Source organism: Eleutherodactylus coqui, chromosome 11, assembly GCF_035609145.1.
Source record: "Eleutherodactylus coqui strain aEleCoq1 chromosome 11, aEleCoq1.hap1, whole genome shotgun sequence".
NCBI classification, from domain to species: Eukaryota; Metazoa; Chordata; class Amphibia; order Anura; family Eleutherodactylidae; genus Eleutherodactylus; species Eleutherodactylus coqui.
In genome coordinates this window covers 6522139-6541866 of record NC_089847.1, presented here as the reverse complement: position 1 = coordinate 6541866, position 19728 = coordinate 6522139, and the positions used below count along the sequence as shown (strand labels likewise).

Sequence of the window (19728 nt, the reverse complement as noted above, 5' to 3'; positions counted from 1 at the left end):
CAAACGGACATGAACCGCAAGGCACAGATCACACAGCAAGCTACAACAAAACACAGATAGCAGGTCACACAGCAAACTTCAACAGACAAGGATTCATGACTGCTCACCCTGAACACCAGAACAGAGACTGACCAGGAGCTGGGTTTATATGTGAGCACAGACCCAGGAGACTGGCTAGCAGGAAGTACCACACCCAGCCAGCTCAATCAATTAACCCTGTGAGGGTTGTGCTGCTAGGAAGCTTAGAACTATAGATCCCAGCAGCACACGTAACAGCTTACCAGTCTATGCGTGAATGAATAGATGTTCCCATTGTTTGTGTAGTGTGGATTTACAGTTTGTAAGGGGGAAAGTTTACTTACATAGAATCCGTGCATACCAAGTAGCCCCCACACAGACTGGTAAGAACATAAGAGGGGGGCAATAATATTTTGAAACACAGGCAACACGCATGTACCACGTACTATACGAACATACTATGCAATTCAAATAAAATTATGTAACTGAGCTCTAAACCTTTAACACACATAATAATAATTAATAGGGTTGGACCCTACACAGAAGCCACAAATACCTAAAATACACACCTCTAAACTAATAGGAAAAACCCTTCACTATGTCATCACTCACATTCTACTAAACTGCATTCATTCAGATTGTCCCCTCTCAGACATACATATATTAGTTTACACCAGTGTAATCATTGTGGTAACCCACCATGATTTAAAATGTGCATCCACAAACAAACCCAAGCAAAATGCACACTTTTCAGAAGCCTGTCTGGCAAAGAAGACTAGAAACACAAATAAATGGCAAACACCCAACTGGCAGACTCTTGGTGTAGGCAACCTCACAACTTCTGGTACAAAAAATTCACATCTCCACACCAAGAACTGGCTAAACACCTAACACACATCATCAACAATCCTCAAGACATGGTAGAATTTCTCACATGGGGCAGCACATACATGAAACCAAACAACACCGCCAAAGACCCAACACAATATAGACCAACCACAAGTCTACCAACGCTCTACAAAGTTCCGATGTCTTGCCTCACTAACAAAATATATCAGCACACCGAGAAACAACGTGACCGGGCAACAAAAAGGTTGAAGAAATCACATGGGATGCAAAGAACGACTACTGATTATTCTATGCCAATCACACAAACCACACAGAAACATCCACATGGCACACCTAGACTACAACGAAGCTCTTGACAGCATCCCTCACACTTGGCTGCTACATACGCTACATCCAACCGTCATCGCATTGCTTCAATACACTCTCACATGTCCATAAAAACAAACCAAATACACATTAGGCAAGGAATCTTCCAAGGAGGCCCCTGTGTTCTGTTCAGTCTTAGAGCTATTTCAGACGACCGTATATCGGCTCGGTTTTCACGCCGAGCCGATATACGGTGTCCTTGTCAGCAGGGGGAGGAGGATGGTAGAGCCAGGAGCAGGAACTGAGCTCCCGCCCCCTCTCCGCCCCTCTCCACTATTTGCAATAGGAGGGGGTGAGACGGGGCGGAGCTAAGTATCGCCGCTTAGCTCCGCCCCTCCCATTGCAAATAGGGAGCAGTTCCTGCTCCAGGCTCTTCCATCCTCCACCCCCTGCAGACAAGGACACCATATATCGGCTCAGCGTGAAAACCGAGCCGATATACGGTCGTCCAAATAAGCTCTTAAAGCCCTTATCCAACAGATGAAACAATGACTAGACATCAGAATGCACATTATCACACCTCATGTACATGGAGGACATAAAACTCTATGCTTCCACACAAGCAGAACTCAATCACCGTTTCAGTATTACACAGTTTCCAATGACATGCACATGGGGTTTGGCCGAGACAAATGTGAAACAGAACACATAGCAAAAGGAATTCTAAAGGAGGAAGACTTCACACTTCAGAATGGAGACATTATGGAATCTACGGAAGATGGTGAGATCTGCAAGTTTTCAGGATTCCAGCAGGCCAAACTTACAGAACGCACAAAGAAAACAATGATTGTATGTGAAGCGACAACAACAGAATAAACTCCATTCTAAGAGCACAATCACAGCCATAAATACACACGCCGTCCCGGTGCCCACCTTTTACCTTTCGAGTTGTTCCCGGGATGCACAGAACTAGAACAGTAACAAAGTATAAACAGCACCATCCAAAGTCTGCGATAGAGAGGCCAATTCTCCCTTGTAAAGAGGATGGACGAGGCTGGGAGACATAATATACTTACACTAGAAACAGTATACAGACACTGTGAGAGTTCACAGCTACATGAAGCAGTAACTCCAGCTACAGAAACACAACACTAAGTTTATATTCCTGTAATGTAGACATTGCACAACACACCTACATTTAGTGACCAAGCCTGTTTGCAGTTTAATGACCGGGTCAAATTTTGGAAATCCGATGTGACCCCACAGGTTTTTCAGGAGTAAATGCAAATATGTCCATTTAAAGACAGGTTTTTTTCTATAGTCCACATGCTACAAGGATTTGCATCCCCAAATTGGATACCTCCGTTTGTCCTGTATTAAGAAACCTACCCATTGTGGCCCTAATCATATGTCCTTATGCACAACGGGGCCCAAAACAAAAGGAGCAGCCGGTGGCTTTCAGAGCAGACATTTTCTTGAAGGTGTTTCAGGTCCCATTGCCCACTTGTAGAGCCCTTGAGCGGCCAAAACAAATTCATCTAAGGGTGCGCTGCCCATTTTTAACACACGGTTTTTGAATAAATTTAAGCAAAGCAGAAGTTAAAAAAATTACGATTTTTGTTTTTTTGGCAATTGTGTCATTTCTAAAACAATTTTTTTGTACAACATACATGTGAATGAAGACTTGCACCCCAACATGGATCCCCCTGTTTGTCCTGATCCCAATCTGCTTGCTGGACACATGGCTAGGCCTGTAATGGAGGGGACATTCTTTGGCTTTCAGGGCACAACTGAATAAACTTCAGACCACATTGCTCACTTGTAGAGCCATCAAGCTGCCAAAATGATAGAACACCCCCCACAGATGACAACATTTTGAAATCTAGACCCCTTAGCCCATTCATCTAAGTGTGTACTGAGCATTCTGACCTCACAGTTTTTTGCAAAAAGTATCATAAAGCAGGTGAAAAATGAATAACATCTATTTTTGTTCACAAATATGTCACTTTCATGAGAGTTTTCTTTGTTTCGAGCAGGAAAACCTGGGGGGACGCACCCCACATTCTATAGCACTAGTTCTTCTGTGTTCAGCAATACCCCCATTGTGGCCCTAATCTACTTACTGGACACATGGCTAGGCCTATAATGGAGGGAACACCCGTTGGCTTTCAGGGCACAACTGAATAAATTCCCAACCCATCGTACACTTGTGCAGAATAAAAATTGGCTTCCTAGAAAGAATCCGCCCTTTTTGGCGTTCCCTAAATCTTAGATACAAGTAATAATGTAAACTGTGTGGTATGTCTCAAAACAGGGGCGATTACAGAAGCCTAGTTGGGATGGGCACACGGGGTAATAAAACTGGGTATCCCTCCTCCTCCGGTGCTTGCTGCAAACCCAACACTTTTTTGGGGGGTATTTCTTGACATCAGTGGTAGGAATGGGTGTAAAAAGTAGTGGTCTGTTCGCACCTCCTCAGACTCCTAAGCTGGCTGAGGTGCGGTCGTTTCAAACAGAAGGCGCTCAACAAGCTGCTCCTGCAGGAGGGTGAGCGTTCCCTGGGACTTCTTGCAAACTATGTAGGCATTACAGGTAGTGATCTGAATAAGGTAGAGCACTATCTTTTTATGCTATTGGATAACGGCGATCACATGACTGCATACTGCTCTCCTGGCCTCCGGTCATTGCTCCAGGCTCTCAGCTACTTGTAACTTTAGAATTCTTTGGAACACAGCAACCTGTCTGTGTCACTGTTTTGCTCCAGGCCTAAAATAACTCCATTCACTATTAATTTAGAGTCCGCCAACACATTATAGGGGTCCCTGGAAAATCCCTAACAACTCGGGGTAAGCTCTTTGGAGAAACAGAAGGGCTCATGATTGCTGTACAGGATGAAGTCATAAATACAAAATAACTATAGAAAACACATCCTGAAAGATATCACACTTACTGATGACACGTGCAGAAAATGCCAACTGGTGCCAGAGATGATACAGCACATCACCCCCGGGCACAGGTCTTGGCACAGATTAGGTACACAGAGATAATTATTATTATTGATTATAATCAAATACCATCCAACAAGAGCTCGTAGACAAGTACAAACAATCAGATATGCCATACCACAAGTACACTCCACAGACAGTCCTGGAAAACAACAAATTGTACTACAACAGCCATAATTACAGACAGAACACTGACTGACAAACATAACACAATCACATCCATCATAGTCATAGAATCGAAAAGTTGGAAGGGACCTCCGGGGTCATCGGGTTCAACCCCCTGCTCAGTGCAGGATCACTAAATCATCCTAGACAGATGTCAGTCCAGCCTTTCTTTGAACACTTCCATTGAAGGAGAACTCTCCACCTCCCGTGGTAACCTGTTCCACTCATTGATCCCACTCATTGTCTAATATCTAATCTGTGTCTCCTCCCTTTCAGTCTCATCCCATTGCTTCTAGTCTTTCCTTGTGCAGATGAGAATAGGGCTGATCCCTCTGCACTGTGACAGCCCTTCAGATATTTGTAGACCGCTATTAAGTCTCCTCTTAGCCTTCTCTTCTGCTAAACATTCCCAGATCCTTTAACCGTTCCTCATAGGACAGGATTTGCAGACCGCTCACCATCTTGGTAATTCTTCTCTGAACTTGCTCCAGTTTTTCTATGTCTTTTTAAAGTGGGGTGCCCAGAACTGGACCCAGTATTCCAGATGAGGTCTGAATAAGGAAGAGTAGAGGGGATAATGACCTCACGTGATCTAGACTCTATGCTTCTCTTAGTACATCCGAGAATTGTATTTGCCTTTTTGGCTGCTGCATCACATTGTTGACTCATGCTCAGGCTGCATTAACACGGGCGTCAACATTTTTACGTTCGCCCTCTGGCAACGTATAAATGCGTGAACGTGAGCACAAATCTAACATTTGTGCGCCCATTCAGATGGCCCTGGCCTGCGCATATACACTGAGCCCGCGATGCCGTTGGGTAGGGGGAGACAGTTTAGCGTCTGACATATTCTGGGCTAAAAGATAGTTCCCGTCGCTATATTGGCCGGCTGGGCACTTTTACATTGCGGCAATACGGCCTTGTGATTTGATGCATTGAAATCCAATGCATCATGTTGCAGCGTATATCGGCCGGCCGTGAAAATGGTGACTGATATAGGCTCATGTGAAAGAGCCCTTAGTCAGTGACCTATTAGTCTTTTTTACATGTGCTGCTTCTTAGCCTAATGCCTCCCATTCAGTATTTCAGATGATGTCAGACTGAGGACGCATTCAGACAACCATATATCGGCCGGGTTTTCACGCCGAGCCAATATACAGTGTCTCTCTCTGCAGGGGGAGGAGGCTGGAAGAGCCGGAAGGAGTGCTCTGAGCTCCCGCCCCCTCTCTGCCTCCTCATTGCAAATAGTGCAGAGGGGCGGAGAGGGGGTGGAGAGGAGGCAGAGAGGGGGCGGGAGCTCAGAGCACTCCTTCCGGCTCTTCCAGCCTCCTCCCCCTGCAGAGAGAGACGCCGTATATAGGCTCGGCGTGAATACCCGGCCGATATACGGTCGTCTGAATGCGCCCTAAGGAAGAGTAGATCCCAGAATTGTGTTTGCCTTTACTGTTCATTTTTCTTGACCAGATATAGTACTTTGCATTTCTCCTTGTTAAACACAATATGGCAGACGTCTGATGCCCTGTGTGTGTCAGATGGGTGATGCCTGACACTGCTCCCTATGTCAGCACGGTGGCTGATTTTCTATTCCCCTGGTGTGAAGACACTTGGGCAGGCTCTGGTTTACCATCTGTATGCATGTGAGCTCTGGTGGGGTTCCTGTTAGATGTTGTATGCAGAACCATATATGCTGATGTGAACAGTGACGTGTGTGGTATGTCTGTGCAGGTGGTCAGACATGTGCTTTATGTGCTTCCTGTTCTGTGTACTGTGTGTGTGAACAGTGTCCTGTTCTGTGTGTTTTGTGCATCTCTCCAGGTTCCTGATCAGAAATAGCTAGGTCCCAGATGAAGACAGTGGAGCCGGCCTAATCAGGACGATTCTTCTGCTTTTAGACGGGGGTTGCCTACTTTCTCTGATTAGTAAGAGACAGGGGTCCTTCCATCGTGCCTGGAAAGGTGTAGTTTGTCAGTGCAAATACTATGTGTGAGTGTTTGCGGTTTTACATAGGACACCATTTTGCGTCCGTACGGAGGTGCGACACTTTAGTGCGCTGAGCAGATGTAACAATGGCTAGTGTCAGAGTCAGGTATTGGGTTTCAAAACCATGTATTGGGTGTCCGAGACCTGGTGTTATAATAGCAGGTGTATACCTACCGCACCACACACTGATTTGGTTGGGGGCTACTGCTATGGGCAGCCTCTGGAGTCCACCAATATTCACCCTTAAACACCATGAATTGGGATCTAGTCTTTGCTGTAGGGACCCCCAGGCCATTACCCCAGGAGTGGTCTCAGCGCTGTGGCAGCTTATGCAAGCTAGTCAGGGTAGCTGTAGCGCAGTATCGTAAGAGCAGGTAGGGACATGGTTAAGATAGAAAGAACAGGTGGAATTCTTTGTTAACGATAAGACGACTAGACGAAGATCAGGGTAGGCAGCAGACATATACATACATAAGTCCAAAAACAAGCTGAGGTCAGGAATGGAGAAGACAGGAAAGTTGAGTGCTAAGGGCACAGGTCAAACTGGGAGTCCAAATCAAGAAGCACCTTTGCATACCAAATTGAACCAATTGCTCCTTCCAGTGTGAAAGGGTGCTTTCAATATCCAAAACAATTGTCCGGAAAGGCAGGGACAGGAAAGTTGGGTGCACACGCTGCCTCGTGAAGAGGTGGGGTAGCCACGCACACACACCCTAAGGGCAGCAGTGACAAGCCAGCTGGTGACAGTATCCAAGACCTTGGTAATGACCATAAATGACGGCAGATGGCAAGGAACTCAGTCAGCCGTAGGCAGCTGTCATGACACAGGTCAGTGTCATAAGTTTTAGTAACCCAGTTACTGTGTTTTCACCAAAATAAGACCTTCCCCTGAAAATTAGACCTAACCTGATTTTTCAGGATTTGAGGCTGGGCTTAAAATATAAGCCCTACCCCAAAGATAAGCCCTAGTACATAAAAAAAGGAATACATTAACTAGTAGGCACGGTCCAGGTTCCTCATGACACTCTCTGGAGGTCCATGCTGTTCCCGCAGTCCTAGCCACTCATATATATCATCACTTCCAGGTGACAGGATTCATAAATCCCGCCTCCTGTAAGCAATGGCTGTGATTGGTTCTTAAGTGCTGTGCTCAGCCAATCAATGCAGCGCTTGATGAACCAATAAGGCCTCATGTCCACGGGGAAAATCAGGCCCGCTACGGATTCTCCATGGAGATAGTGCGCGTCCGTGCTGTATGCGTGCCTGATTATACTCTCACCTAAGAAGTTGTTTACAGTCTCCAGTGGCGGGACTGCAGCCTGTCATCTATAGGCGCAGTTTTAGGAATGCTGCTCCAACCCTTGTCATGTAACCACTTACATCCAGAGGTGTTGCCACATGGGGTGCCCCTACCATGCCGTGACCTGAGACCGCCGCCTCAAGCAGCAGTCTACAGACCTCAGAGGGGCAACAGGTTGCTACCCAGCTGGTAGTTATTTTTCCTACAGCCATTAATGGCCGCTAAAAAATAACCGCCTGCTGTGAGCCGGCCGGGCACCAACCCAACAGGCATTTCACTCACCCAGCCTGACATTTTGGACCAGTGGTGGCAGCCGCTGTTCGGTCTGTTTCGTCTGACCTCTACTCACTGGTGTCTGCATGCAACATGCTGTATACAGCACAGGCGCTGGTGGAAGGGGGAAAAGGTCATCTGTCACAGACTCGGCAGCGGCTGCCGCCACTGCCCCGGAGTGGCGGGCTGGGTGAGGGAAATGCCTGTTAAGTTGCTGCCGGGCAAGATGCCAATAGAATGAACTATATTAGTACTAGGACAACTATGAGGCTAATACTACTGGGGTCCAATTATTTCTGGGGCCAACAGGGATGCTGTCTGTACTTGGGCCACTAACAGGGTCACTATTACAACTGGGACCACAGAAATACTTCTCACTGGGCGTAGTTGTCCGGTAACAGTCGTTTTTGATAGTGGAGCTACCATGAATTTAACACATTATTAGGTGGCCAAACGTCTGGCCCTAATCTTCGACCTTTGGACTGTCCGATACCTTTGTCAGCCATTGATTCCGTCCACCGGTCCCAAAAGTCTTAACATTTTTTTGTTTTTGAAGTTCGTTTAAAATTTTGATTATTTCATATGGAGAAAATAGTTTTGTTTGTCATGGAGTCTCTCCCTACACCGGTGGTGTTGGGATTGCCACATGTGGAATTCTACCTCGGACTTCTGCAGCGGGAAATAAATCGCAGCATGGTCTATTTGCCACGGATTTACGCCACGGGAGGCGTCTCCATTAATGCTAAATATGGCATTAATGGAGACCCCGGAATTCGGCGAACACTCGCAGGTAGAGATGAGCAAGCATACACGCTAAGGACAATTACTCAATTGAGCATTGTCCTTAGCGAGTACCTGCCCGCTCGGCAGAGAAGGTTCGGCTACCGGTGCGGGTGAGAGGTGAGTTGCGGCACTGAGCAGAGGGAAGAGAGGGGCAGAGAGATCTCCCCTCCGTTCCTCCCCGCTCTTCCCCGCTGCCGGCAGCCGAATCTTTGCTCCCGAGCGGGCAGGTACTCGCTAAGGACAATGCTCGATCGAGTAATTGCCCTTAGTGAGTATGCTCGCTCATCTCTACTCGCAGGCACTTCTTTGCTTTTAACCCCTTAACGACCAGCCCATAGCCTTTTTACGTCCTCCCGAAGTGGGCTTTATTCTCTGAGGACGTAAAAACATGTGTCCTGCAGAGAATAAAGCCCCTCAGGCTGTGGATGTGTCAGCTCCATGCTGTCGGTGTCCGCAGGTAGCTGACAGCATGGCGCTGTCATCCCGGGCTGTTCGGAGCCCCCCCCCCGGCATTGCGATCGGCGCTATGCAATGGATAGCGCCGATCGCAAAAAAGTAAATAAAAGTGCAATAAAAGTTAAAGATTCAGCTGCTCCGATGGATCGGATCCATCGAAGCAGCTGAAATTACTCACCGAGGTCCGCCGCACGACTCCCCGCTGTCCCGATGCTCCGGGCGCCGTAGCCGTCCTTCTGCGCATGCGCGCCAGGCGGCATTACGTCAGCCGCATGCGCAGAAGGCTCGGCGGTGCGGGAGACTTATAGGTAGCCAGGAGGCAGGAGATGTCAGCGGGGACCGTGCGGATAACGACGATCGCGGAAAAGTGAAAAAAAGTGTAAAAAAAGAAAAGTTTCACCTCCCCTCATGGATCGGATCCATGAGGGGAGGTGAAAATACTCACCTCAGGTTCGCCGATGTCCTCCGGCCGGTGTCAGGACCCCCCGCTGGCTTCTGCGATGTGCCGATGTGGCGCGCATGCGCAGAAGCCGGCGAGCCCGGCAAATTCAAAATCTCCCTGCACCCGGCTGTCACAGATAGCCGAGTGCAGGGAGATATGACTAGGGACCGCTGTATGCGGTTTCCAGTCATATGATCACCGTTATCCATCGGAAAACGGTGATCATATAAAGTTAAAAAGTAAAAAAAAAAAAAAAAAAAGTTAAAAGTAAAAAAAAGTTTAAAAAGTTAAAGTTTCATCTCCCCTTATGGATCGTATCCGTAAGGGGGGATGAAATTACGTACCCAAGGTCCCGGATTTGTTCCCTGGTGGGATGTTGATCCGTGGATCTTACCCCAGCTTCGGCGCATGCGCCCGTCAGCATGATGGCGGACGCATGCGCAAAAAAGGGAAATATTGCCCAAGAAATATAAAATCTCCCTGCTGCTGGCTACCAAAGGTAGCCAAGAGCCTGGAGATGTCACGGGGCGGTTACTGGTCACGTGATCGCCGTTATCCAATGCATAATGGCGATCACGTAAAAGTTCTTTAAAAAGTGGCAGTTTCATTTCCCCTCACCGATGCGATCGGTTGGGGAAGATGAAACATCTTCTCGGAGGCTTCCGCATTTGAATCCAGATGCGATTATCCTCCATGGACCCTTCCGGCTGCTGCGCATGCGCCCGCCGGCAAAATGCCGGACACATTTGCAGGAGCCGGGAAGCCCAGGAAATTTTAAATCTCCTTGCTCCCAGCGACCAACGGTCGCTGAGTGCTTGGAGCAGTGACCGGAGGCCTCGTTGAGCGGTCCCCGGTCATGTGATAAAGTAGCGATCTAACATTAGGCCGGTCACACATGACCGGAGAGAAATTACGGGTTCTGCATGCGCTTGATCAACGGTAATCCACGGATCAACCGCATGCATTGGATTACACAATTCCCCCCAATTAGCGGGTCGGAATTACGTAATCCACTCGTAGAAACAGAACACGGCATGCTATATTTTACCACGAATATCTGCGACCTAGAGCCCATTGTGCTCTATGACCGCGGATATACCCGCAGCCCATATACAAACACATTGTGTACGGGCTGCGGGTACCCGGGTCATCTCTAAGCGACGGTGCGGGAAATGCAAACAAAAAACCGCCTGTGTGAGTAGGCAGTTATGTGCAGTACATTACACGGCCGTACGCAGGGTCACAGCCGGGCTCACAGCTGGAATCCGCTGCGCGCCTCCGCAAGCAGATTCCACATACGGCTGCGTGAGCCCGGCATTATTCAGACCGCTACCAGTAATCCGTAATTTACAAGAAGCCCCGGGAACGTTCGCCTTCCTGCAGTTCCAGGAGCAGCTTGTTGAGCGCCTTCTCTGTGAGACCGCTGCACCGCAGCAAGATTACAAAGCCTCACAGCACCACTTTCTACACCCCATCCCCGCCGCTGAGGTTACGAAATACCCCCCAAAATACATGAGAGGAGGGGGGGGATACCCGGTTTTCTTGCCCCATGTGCCCATCCCAAGCAGCCTCCGTAATTACCCCTGTCTTCGGACATAAAACGCAGTTTATATTATTACCTTTATCTAATATTTAGGGAATGCCAAAAAATGGGGATGGCGGGGGGGGGGAGGGATTATTTTTAGGATGTCAAATTTTTTTCTGTATAAGTGGGCAGTGGGGCCTGGAATTTATTCAGTTCTGCCCTGAAATCCAGCGGGCATTCCCTCCATTATGGGCCTAGCCATGTGTCCTGTAAGTAGATTAGGGCCACAATGGGTATGTTTCTGAACTCGGGACAAACAGGGGTATCCATTTTGGGGTGAAAGTCTTCATTCCTTTGTTCACTGTACAAAAAAAACAGTTTTTAAATTGACAAAATTGCCAAACAAATGAAAATCGTAATTTTTTCCTTTTGCTTTGCTTAGATTCATTCAAATACTTTGGGGTCAAAATACGCAGTACACCCCCAGATGGATTTGTTAAGGGGTCTAGTTTTTAAAATGGGGTCATTTGTGGGGGTTCTCTCTTGTTTTGGACGCTCAATGGCTCTAGAAGTGGGCAATGGGGCCTGAAATTTATTCCGTTGTACCCTGAAATCCAACAGGTGCTCCTTCCATTATAGGCCTAGCTATGTTTCCTTTAAGTAGATTAGGGCCACAATGGGTATGTTTCTGAACACGGGACAAACGGGGGTATCCATTTTGGGGTGAACATCTTCATTCCTATCTACACTTTCCAAAAAAAACAGTTTTTAAATTGACACAATTGCCAAAAAAATGAAAATCATAATTTTTTCCTTCTGCTTGGCTTAGATTCATTCAAAAACTGTGAAGTCAAAAAAGTCATCCTACCCCTAGATAAATTCGTTAAGGGGTCTACTTTTCAAAATGGGGTTACTTGTGGGGTTTCTCCATCGTTTTGGTCACTCAATGGCTCTACAAGTGGGCAATGGGGACTAAATCTCCTTCAAGCAAAATTTCTGTTCCGAAAGCCACCGGTTGCTCCTTTCATTTTGGGCCCCATTGTGCACATAGACGTAATACTAGGGCCACAATGGGTATGTTTCTGAGCACAGGACAAACAGGGGTATCCATTTTTGGTGCAAGTCTTCATTCATATATGTGCGGTACAAAAAAAACTGCTTGTCATTTCAAAATTACCAAAAAAATGAAAATCGTATTTTTTTTCCTTCGGCTTGGCTTAGATTCATTCAAAAACTGTGAAGTCAAAAAAGTCATCGTACCCCTAGATAAATTCGTTAAGGGGTCTACTTTTCAAAATGGGGTAACTTGTGGGCGTTCTTCATCGTTTTGGTCACTCAAGGGCTCTACAAGCGGGCAATGGGGACTAAATCTCCTTCAAGCAAAATTTCTGTTCTGAAAGCCACCGGTTGCTCCTTTCATTTTGGGCCCCATTGTGCATCCAGACATATGATTAGGGCCACAATGGGTATGTTTCTGAGCACGGGAGAAACAGGGGTATCCATTTTGGGGTGCAAGTCTTCATTCATATATGTGCTGTACAAAAAAACTGCTTTTAAAATGACAGAATTACCAAAAAAATGAAAATCGTAATTTTTTTCCTTCGGCTTGGCTTAGATTCATTCAAAAACTGTTAAGTCAAAAAAGTCATCGTACCCCTAGATAAATTCATTAAGGGGTCTACTTTTCAAAATGGGGTCACTTGTGGGCGTTCTCCATAGTTTTGGTCACTCAATGGCTCTACAAGTGGGCAATGGGGCCTAAATCTCCTTCAAGCAAAATTTCTGTTCCGAAAGCCACCGGTTGCTCCTTTCATTTTGGGCCCCATTGTGCATCCAAACGTAAGATTAGGGCCACAATGGGTATGTTTCTGAGCACGGGACAAACGGGTATCCATTCTGGGGTGCAAATCCTAATTTTCATGTGTACTATAGAAAAAAGTCCTGTCTTTAAAATGACATATTTGCAAAAATATGAAATTTTTGTTTTTCTCTTCTAAATTGCATTGACTCCTGAGAAAAAACTGTGGGGTTAAAATACTCATGACACCCCTCAGTGAATACGTTAAAGGGTGTAGTTTTTAAAATAGGGTCACTTGTGGGGGTATCTATCATTTTGACTCCTATGAGCCTTTCCAATCTTGGCTTGGTCTAGGAAAACAAAGTGTTCCTCAAAATGCTGAAAAGTAATGTTACATTTGTACGTCTCCTAAATGGTTAAAAAAAAACGAAAGTTTTTCCAATGTGCGCCCAAAATAAAGTAAACGGAGATAAAAATGGTCAATTACTGGCCGATCTTGCTAGCAAAGACAGTGTTCAACCTCCAATTGTAACAGTTCGAGATGTATCTGGAGCTAAGGGTACTGACCCTGAGCTCATTAACAATATATTTGCCAATTTTTAAACAAACCTGTATACTTCTAAACTCACTTGTCCCGAGGGAGCCTTAGCTGTTTATCTAGACAATACAACTTTTCCAAAATTGCCCCCAAAGTAGTGCGGATATGCTAGATGGAGATTTGGAGCAGGAGGAGATTGTGGAGGCTATTCAGTCTTTCCCGAACAGGAAATCCCCGGGACCCGATGGGCTTCCAATGGAGTGGTACAAGAAGAATGTAGAATTCATAGCCCCGAAAGTCTGATAGTCTTAATTCCCAAGCCCGGGAAAGACCCAGAGAACTGTGACTCATACTGCCCTATCTCTCTCCTCAACAATGATATTAAAATCTAGCCAAAGTATTGGCGATGCGTATTAATAGAGACCTCAGTCCTTTCTATTTTCGATGCCTTTGAAGTATACTCCGGAGTGAAGGTTAACTGGGATAAGACTGGACTGATGACAGTTGGCAGCCCTGCAGCCTCTCTAACCCTCCCTGCCCCCCTGGGATGGACAGACAGTGTCACCTACTTGGGCATAGTGGTACCGAGATCCACTGACTGCTTTTACGCAGACAATCTAGCTCCACTTTTGGAATGGGCAGGAGATATGGAAACGCGTTGGACTTCACTCCCATTGATGCTAGTGGGTCGTATAAATTTAATTAAAATGAAACTACTGCCCAAATTCTTGTACATATTCCAGAATACCCGCATCTTAATCCCTAAAAGATTCTACACAACAATGCACAAGATACTCCTTCGCATATGGGGCGAGGCTCCACTCCAAAAATTAAAATGGAGATCCTCTGCTTATCCACGGAAGAGGGGGGACTGTCTCTCCTCTACTTTCACTATTACTTAGCTAGCCAGTTGGTGTACGCCGGGTATTGGCTGTCATTCACTGATGATACCCCAGTGATAGGACTTGAACACAGAATAATAGGTCCTGAACAAAGCCTGAGAGGCTTGCTGCTAAGGGGACCTACCTTGTGTGTAAGTACTCTACCTACACCTATGTGGGGGCTTGGGCAGAAAAATGGCAAATGAAGGTCAATGTGGATAAATGTAAGGTTCTGCACATGGGCAGGAGAAACGGATGTCACCAATATACACTAAATGGGGTTCTACTAGGGAAAAGTGATATTAAAAGAGACCTGGGGGTACTAGAGGATTGTAGATTAAACTGGAGTAACCAATGCCAGTCAGCTGCTGCAAAGGCTAATAAAGTCCTGGGGTGCATTAAAAGAGGTATAGGGGCGAAGGGCGAGAACATTATCCTCCCACTATATAAGGCACTTGTCAGGCCTCACATGGAATACTGCGTACAGTTCTGGACTCGGTGCCCAGGAAAGATGTTACAGTTCTGGAGGGGGTTCAAAGGAGGACAACTAAACTAGTAAACGGAATGAAAGGACTGGAATACCCAGATAGGCTACCCAAATTGGGATTATTTACCCCAGAAAAAGACGGCTAAGGTGTGATCAAATATCTCTGTATAAATACATGAGGGGACAATACAAGGATCTCTCCCATGATCTGTTTATACCCAGGACTGCAACGGTAACAAGAGGGCATCCGCTATGTCTAGAAGAAAGCAGGTTTCATCGCCAACACAGAAAAGGGTTCTTTACTGTAAGAGCAGTGAGACTGTGGAACTCTCTGCCTGGGAACGTGGTAATGGCAAAATCCATAGAAGAGTTTAAGGGGACTTGATGTCTTTCTGCAGCTGAAGGATATTACAGGATATAAATCTTAGGTTAATTGTTAATCCGGGTATACAGGCAGGTAGGAACTATTAGGGGTTGATCCAGGGAACAGTCTGATTGCCATTAGGGAGTCAGGAAGGATTTTTTTCCCCAAAAGGTCTAATTGGCTCCTGCCTCTTTGGGTTTTTTTTTGCCTTCCTCTGGATCAACAACAAAGGAGGATAAACAGGTTGGACTAGATGGACATTGTCTTCATTCGGCCTTACAAACTATGTTACTCTCAAGGTCTGGAATATTGCCCTCCATCTGATACCTGATAAAGCAGCCAAATGGTCACCACACACTCCCCTATGGAACAATCCCAATCTTTCTCACTTACAGTGCATACCAGATACCGTCTTCTGGAGACGTCATGGAATCACTACCCTCTCGGATATATTGGAAGGGGACGATCTCTGCTCCTTCTTACAACTGTGGATACATGCCCTTAGAGCCCAATTTGGGGGCTTGAACATCCTCCTTCCTTTGACCAGGCTGGAATTCCTGGCACCTTCTGAAACCTCTCTTTAGTTTTTATAAGCAACTGACACGTAACCTCACTCCGCTGAAGGATAAGATTCTTGAGAAATGGGGCTCAGATATACGAGACCTGGACTCGGATGACCAGAGTGGCCTCTTGGCCACCTCTGGACTTTCCCCTCCTGATTAGTGCTAGGGACTCAGGGAATAGCCCCTATGTGGCTGTATGCTATGGGGCTATCCCCTGAGGTGGTCTGTCCAAGATGCCTGACAGATGTGGGCAGAATCATGCATATATTCTGGGAGTGTCATGTCTTACAGACTTACTGGTGTGATATTCTCGAGTTTCTAGAAAAAAATTTGGGAACCCCGCGTATTTTGCACCCTAAAGTTTGTCTCTTTGGCCTTGTGGAGGACATCCTGGTTGACGCATCAACACGCACTCTATACAAACTACTGCTTTTCTACGCAAATAAGTAATATTACTCAACTGGAAGCATCCCAAAAAAAACCCTAAGACTGCCTGGCTGCGTGAAATAAACAGTGTTACCCTCTTATATGAACTGACGTACATGGTCGAGGTTGCCCTGCTAAATTTAATAAGATATGTGGCGGTGGACTGAATGCCCTAACACTACATCAAACATGGCTGACTAATTCATTCAGGGAATTTAAAGTTCTTTCTCTTTTGATCGAGTTTTGATACTTGCATAAAGACTAAAGGTCCGGCGTACTGGCGATAGCGCTGTGGGGGAAGTAAACCCTTTCCAATCCACTGTCTGACATCTAAAGACATTCTGATTTGAAGGCTGTACAGCTCCGATGTCAGAAGACGTCCGGCAGGGTATTCTTACTGTAGATTACTGGCCACTCTGTTGTTGGGGGCCTCTCCTGGATGTCCCATACCGCATTACTGGCTCTAGCCAGCAGATGGTGCCATTGTATAATGTCAGAAAGAGAAAGCCCCCTAGGAAACCCTAAATCCAAAATTGGATTGCAAAGGGTTAAAGTTAGAGGTTTAGTTTGTCTTTACATTGAGAAGTGAATGAATTTTGAGCGATACTCGTCCCATGTAAATGGCCCGATACTCGTGGAGTTTGGCGAAAACAAATGTAAAACGCCACACAGAGGAAAAGGGATTCTAAAGAAAGAAGACTTGATGCGATTTCCACGAGAGGAGGAAAAATCGCAGCATGTTCTACTGCAGTGCAGATTCCGCACAGACGGCTCCCATTGAAGTCAAGGGAAGTCATCCGACCCGCGGCCCATCCGCAAATGACATTCCTGGTTGATGCGAGTACCCGCACCATCGCCTAGCAACAATACGGAAAAAGAAACATTTTTAAAAAAATCTGTACTGCGCATGACTGGCGGCGGCTCAACGCAGTACAGATAGAAAAGTGATAGGTATGCGCGGACGCCACCTATGGTGAGGGACGGATTTTGGTGACGGTTCCCACATGTGGTATCTGGCCCGTTCGTGTGCAGCCGGCCATAAACATTTAACGCATGACAATAATAATAGTGGTGAGTGAAAACAACAGTACGAAGCTCCAAGAATTAGAAATGTGAATGAAACAGAGACTAATGCAACAAAATTATATTATAATGTACAGAACTGATGGGAAAAATGGGGAAAATATGTGGGGGGGGTAAGGGGGGCGTTCAGAAGGGCAATATGTGAAAGGATTGGGAGAATAGCAACTTACCAACCCTAGCTGTAGGAGGATACTTGGCCATGCATAGGAACTCCACAGGGAAGACACCTATGGAAAGAGAGCCATGGGGTATAGCACGGCGAATGGAAGGGAGGAATGAAGCAGAGAGAGAGTATAAACTTAGTGCTGCTGCCGGGGATGCATAGGGGGGGACAGTCGGGCTGTCAGACAGTTGCACATGTGAGACGTGTTACAAAGAACTATTTATGTACTAGAATAGTTTGGGGCGGAGGTTAGGAAAGCTAGCGACTAGGAGGGGTGCATGCCGGGCGATAGGGGGAGTGCAGAGCAATGTGTGTCTCTGTAATAACACTATAGCAGCGCTATGTGATTTAGAGCAGGCTCACACGATCCTAATTTCATCGCATATTACGCAGTGAATGGAGTCAATGAAAGTACATTGATTGTCATTGTTCATTTCACATTTGAATGTAATTCGTATATACAATGCATAGAATACGCATGTTAAAAAAAGAAGGCCTCATGTTCTATTTTATTGTGTATTACACAAGTTCGAGCCCTATTGTTCTGTATAGGCATGTAATAAACGCTGTACATATGCAAGTTTGCTGTATGTGCGGCATTAATACGGAACGTTGCTAAGCGACAGATCAGGAAATAAAAAAAGAAAGGAAACTAGTCAGACCGCGCATTACGGCGTGTGTGAGTTACCCTGTCATGCAGAGTGCAAAATCGCTGCCCTGCACAACAATACGCCAACTGACGCAGCGGTAAAACATTGTGTTATACATGTAGCATTTTACACATATACTCATGTGAGCCCGGCCTAAGTGGCTGGGAACAGAACAATGGAAGGGGGTCTGAGCTTATATGGGTGGGACATGAAAGATAAAGGCAGGAATGGGACAAAGGACTTAGAAGTAAAAGACAGGGAAAAGATATAGAAATGACTTGGAAGAGATACAGAGATAAAGAGATGTGCAACGGGCGACAAGCAGGAAGAGGCCTGCACTCTCTGAGCGGTTTCTAAGATGTGGCTGAGGAGCCGTGTCATGGTGGCGATTAGGGCAGCACGCTCTTTGTAATCTCGTGCACCATCTAAGTTATACAACAGGATCTGAATGACTAGTGGAATTAGGTGATTGTGACGCCAGTGCCTGGATTAAAAGCACTTGGTAGCAAAATAAGACTAACACACGTATGTAGGTAAATGACAGGCACACCATTTTCTTTCAGGCACGTGGTTGTCTGCCTTAATATTAAGCATCAGAAATTACATATATACAGTTTAACACTTTTTACACAGATAAACAAACTTTGAGCAGGCAGCATCTGAGATAAGCGAGAGCTATACAGAGAAAACTGATGAGAAAATACCCCTTTCTTCTGACTAACAGTAAATTGCCCACCATGAAACACTGTGCTTAAGTTTTCTTTAGTATTCACAAAATTCCTCTGAAGATTCTCTACTGCTTGTCTGAAGCTTTGTGTCTGTTTTGCCGTCCGGTAGAAAGCAAAGCTCACTCGAACAAACTTTTTCTTTTGACGTTTCTCAGCCTCACGGTGATTTATTAGCTGCTGCATGCAGGATTGCTTTCAAGCTTACATAACGCATCTCTAATTACAGCAGGACAGAGGAGAGGACGAAGGGCTTCACATGGCTGTCCGCTTCCTCCATGTCCATCTCAGCTCCTCTCTGACTGATCTCATTCCCTACTCACTCCATATTCCCCTTGACTTCTGTTTTCTAACACTGTTTATCATAAAACAACTGTGATTGTTCTCAACAAGAGAAACCATGCTTTTTGTAGATATGATAACTTTTAATGGCCAACAGAAATACATGATGCTAATGTGAGCTTTAAAACCAATGCAGGGTTCTGCTTCAGGCTCAAATGAAATAGATCCGAAGAGGCATACATATATATACACACATACTTCTAACAAGGCACAGACATGGATGTGAATAATTTGCACTTAAAAGAATACTACAAAAGAGATACAAGCATCTTTAAATGACAGTGAAGGTTTTATGGTCCCTGAATTAGTTTTAGAGGGTCACCAGGCCTGTGTAAAGTTCTCATACTTCCCATTCGCGCATGAATCCTCATGAAGAATTTAGCCCTCTATTAAAAGTGTCAAAAGTTTGGGGCTAACTTCTTCATGAGGATTCATACGTGAATGGGAAGTATGAGAAATCTTTAGCACAGATAACACTGCTGGCCTGGTGACCCCCCCCCCCCCCCCTCACACACACACACACACACACACACACACACTAATTCAGGGACCATAAAACATGGCTTCAGCCTTGCAGAACTCAATATCGGGCTAATTGATTAATAT

At 45.9% G+C, this 19728-nt stretch overlaps 1 protein-coding gene across 1 annotated transcript in view; it reads right to left on the bottom strand.

Annotated features, from left to right (window-relative positions):
- The window catches only part of LOC136582014 (fatty acyl-CoA hydrolase precursor, medium chain-like), a 62566-nt gene extending 45015 nt beyond the window's left edge, over positions 1 to 17551 (bottom strand). Inside the window, exon 1 of the mRNA XM_066582747.1 lies at positions 17413 to 17551. The gene's annotated coding sequence lies outside the window, so the exon portion shown is untranslated. The remainder of the gene's footprint in view (positions 1 to 17412) is intronic.
- Positions 17552 to 19728: the final 2177 nt, after the last annotated feature.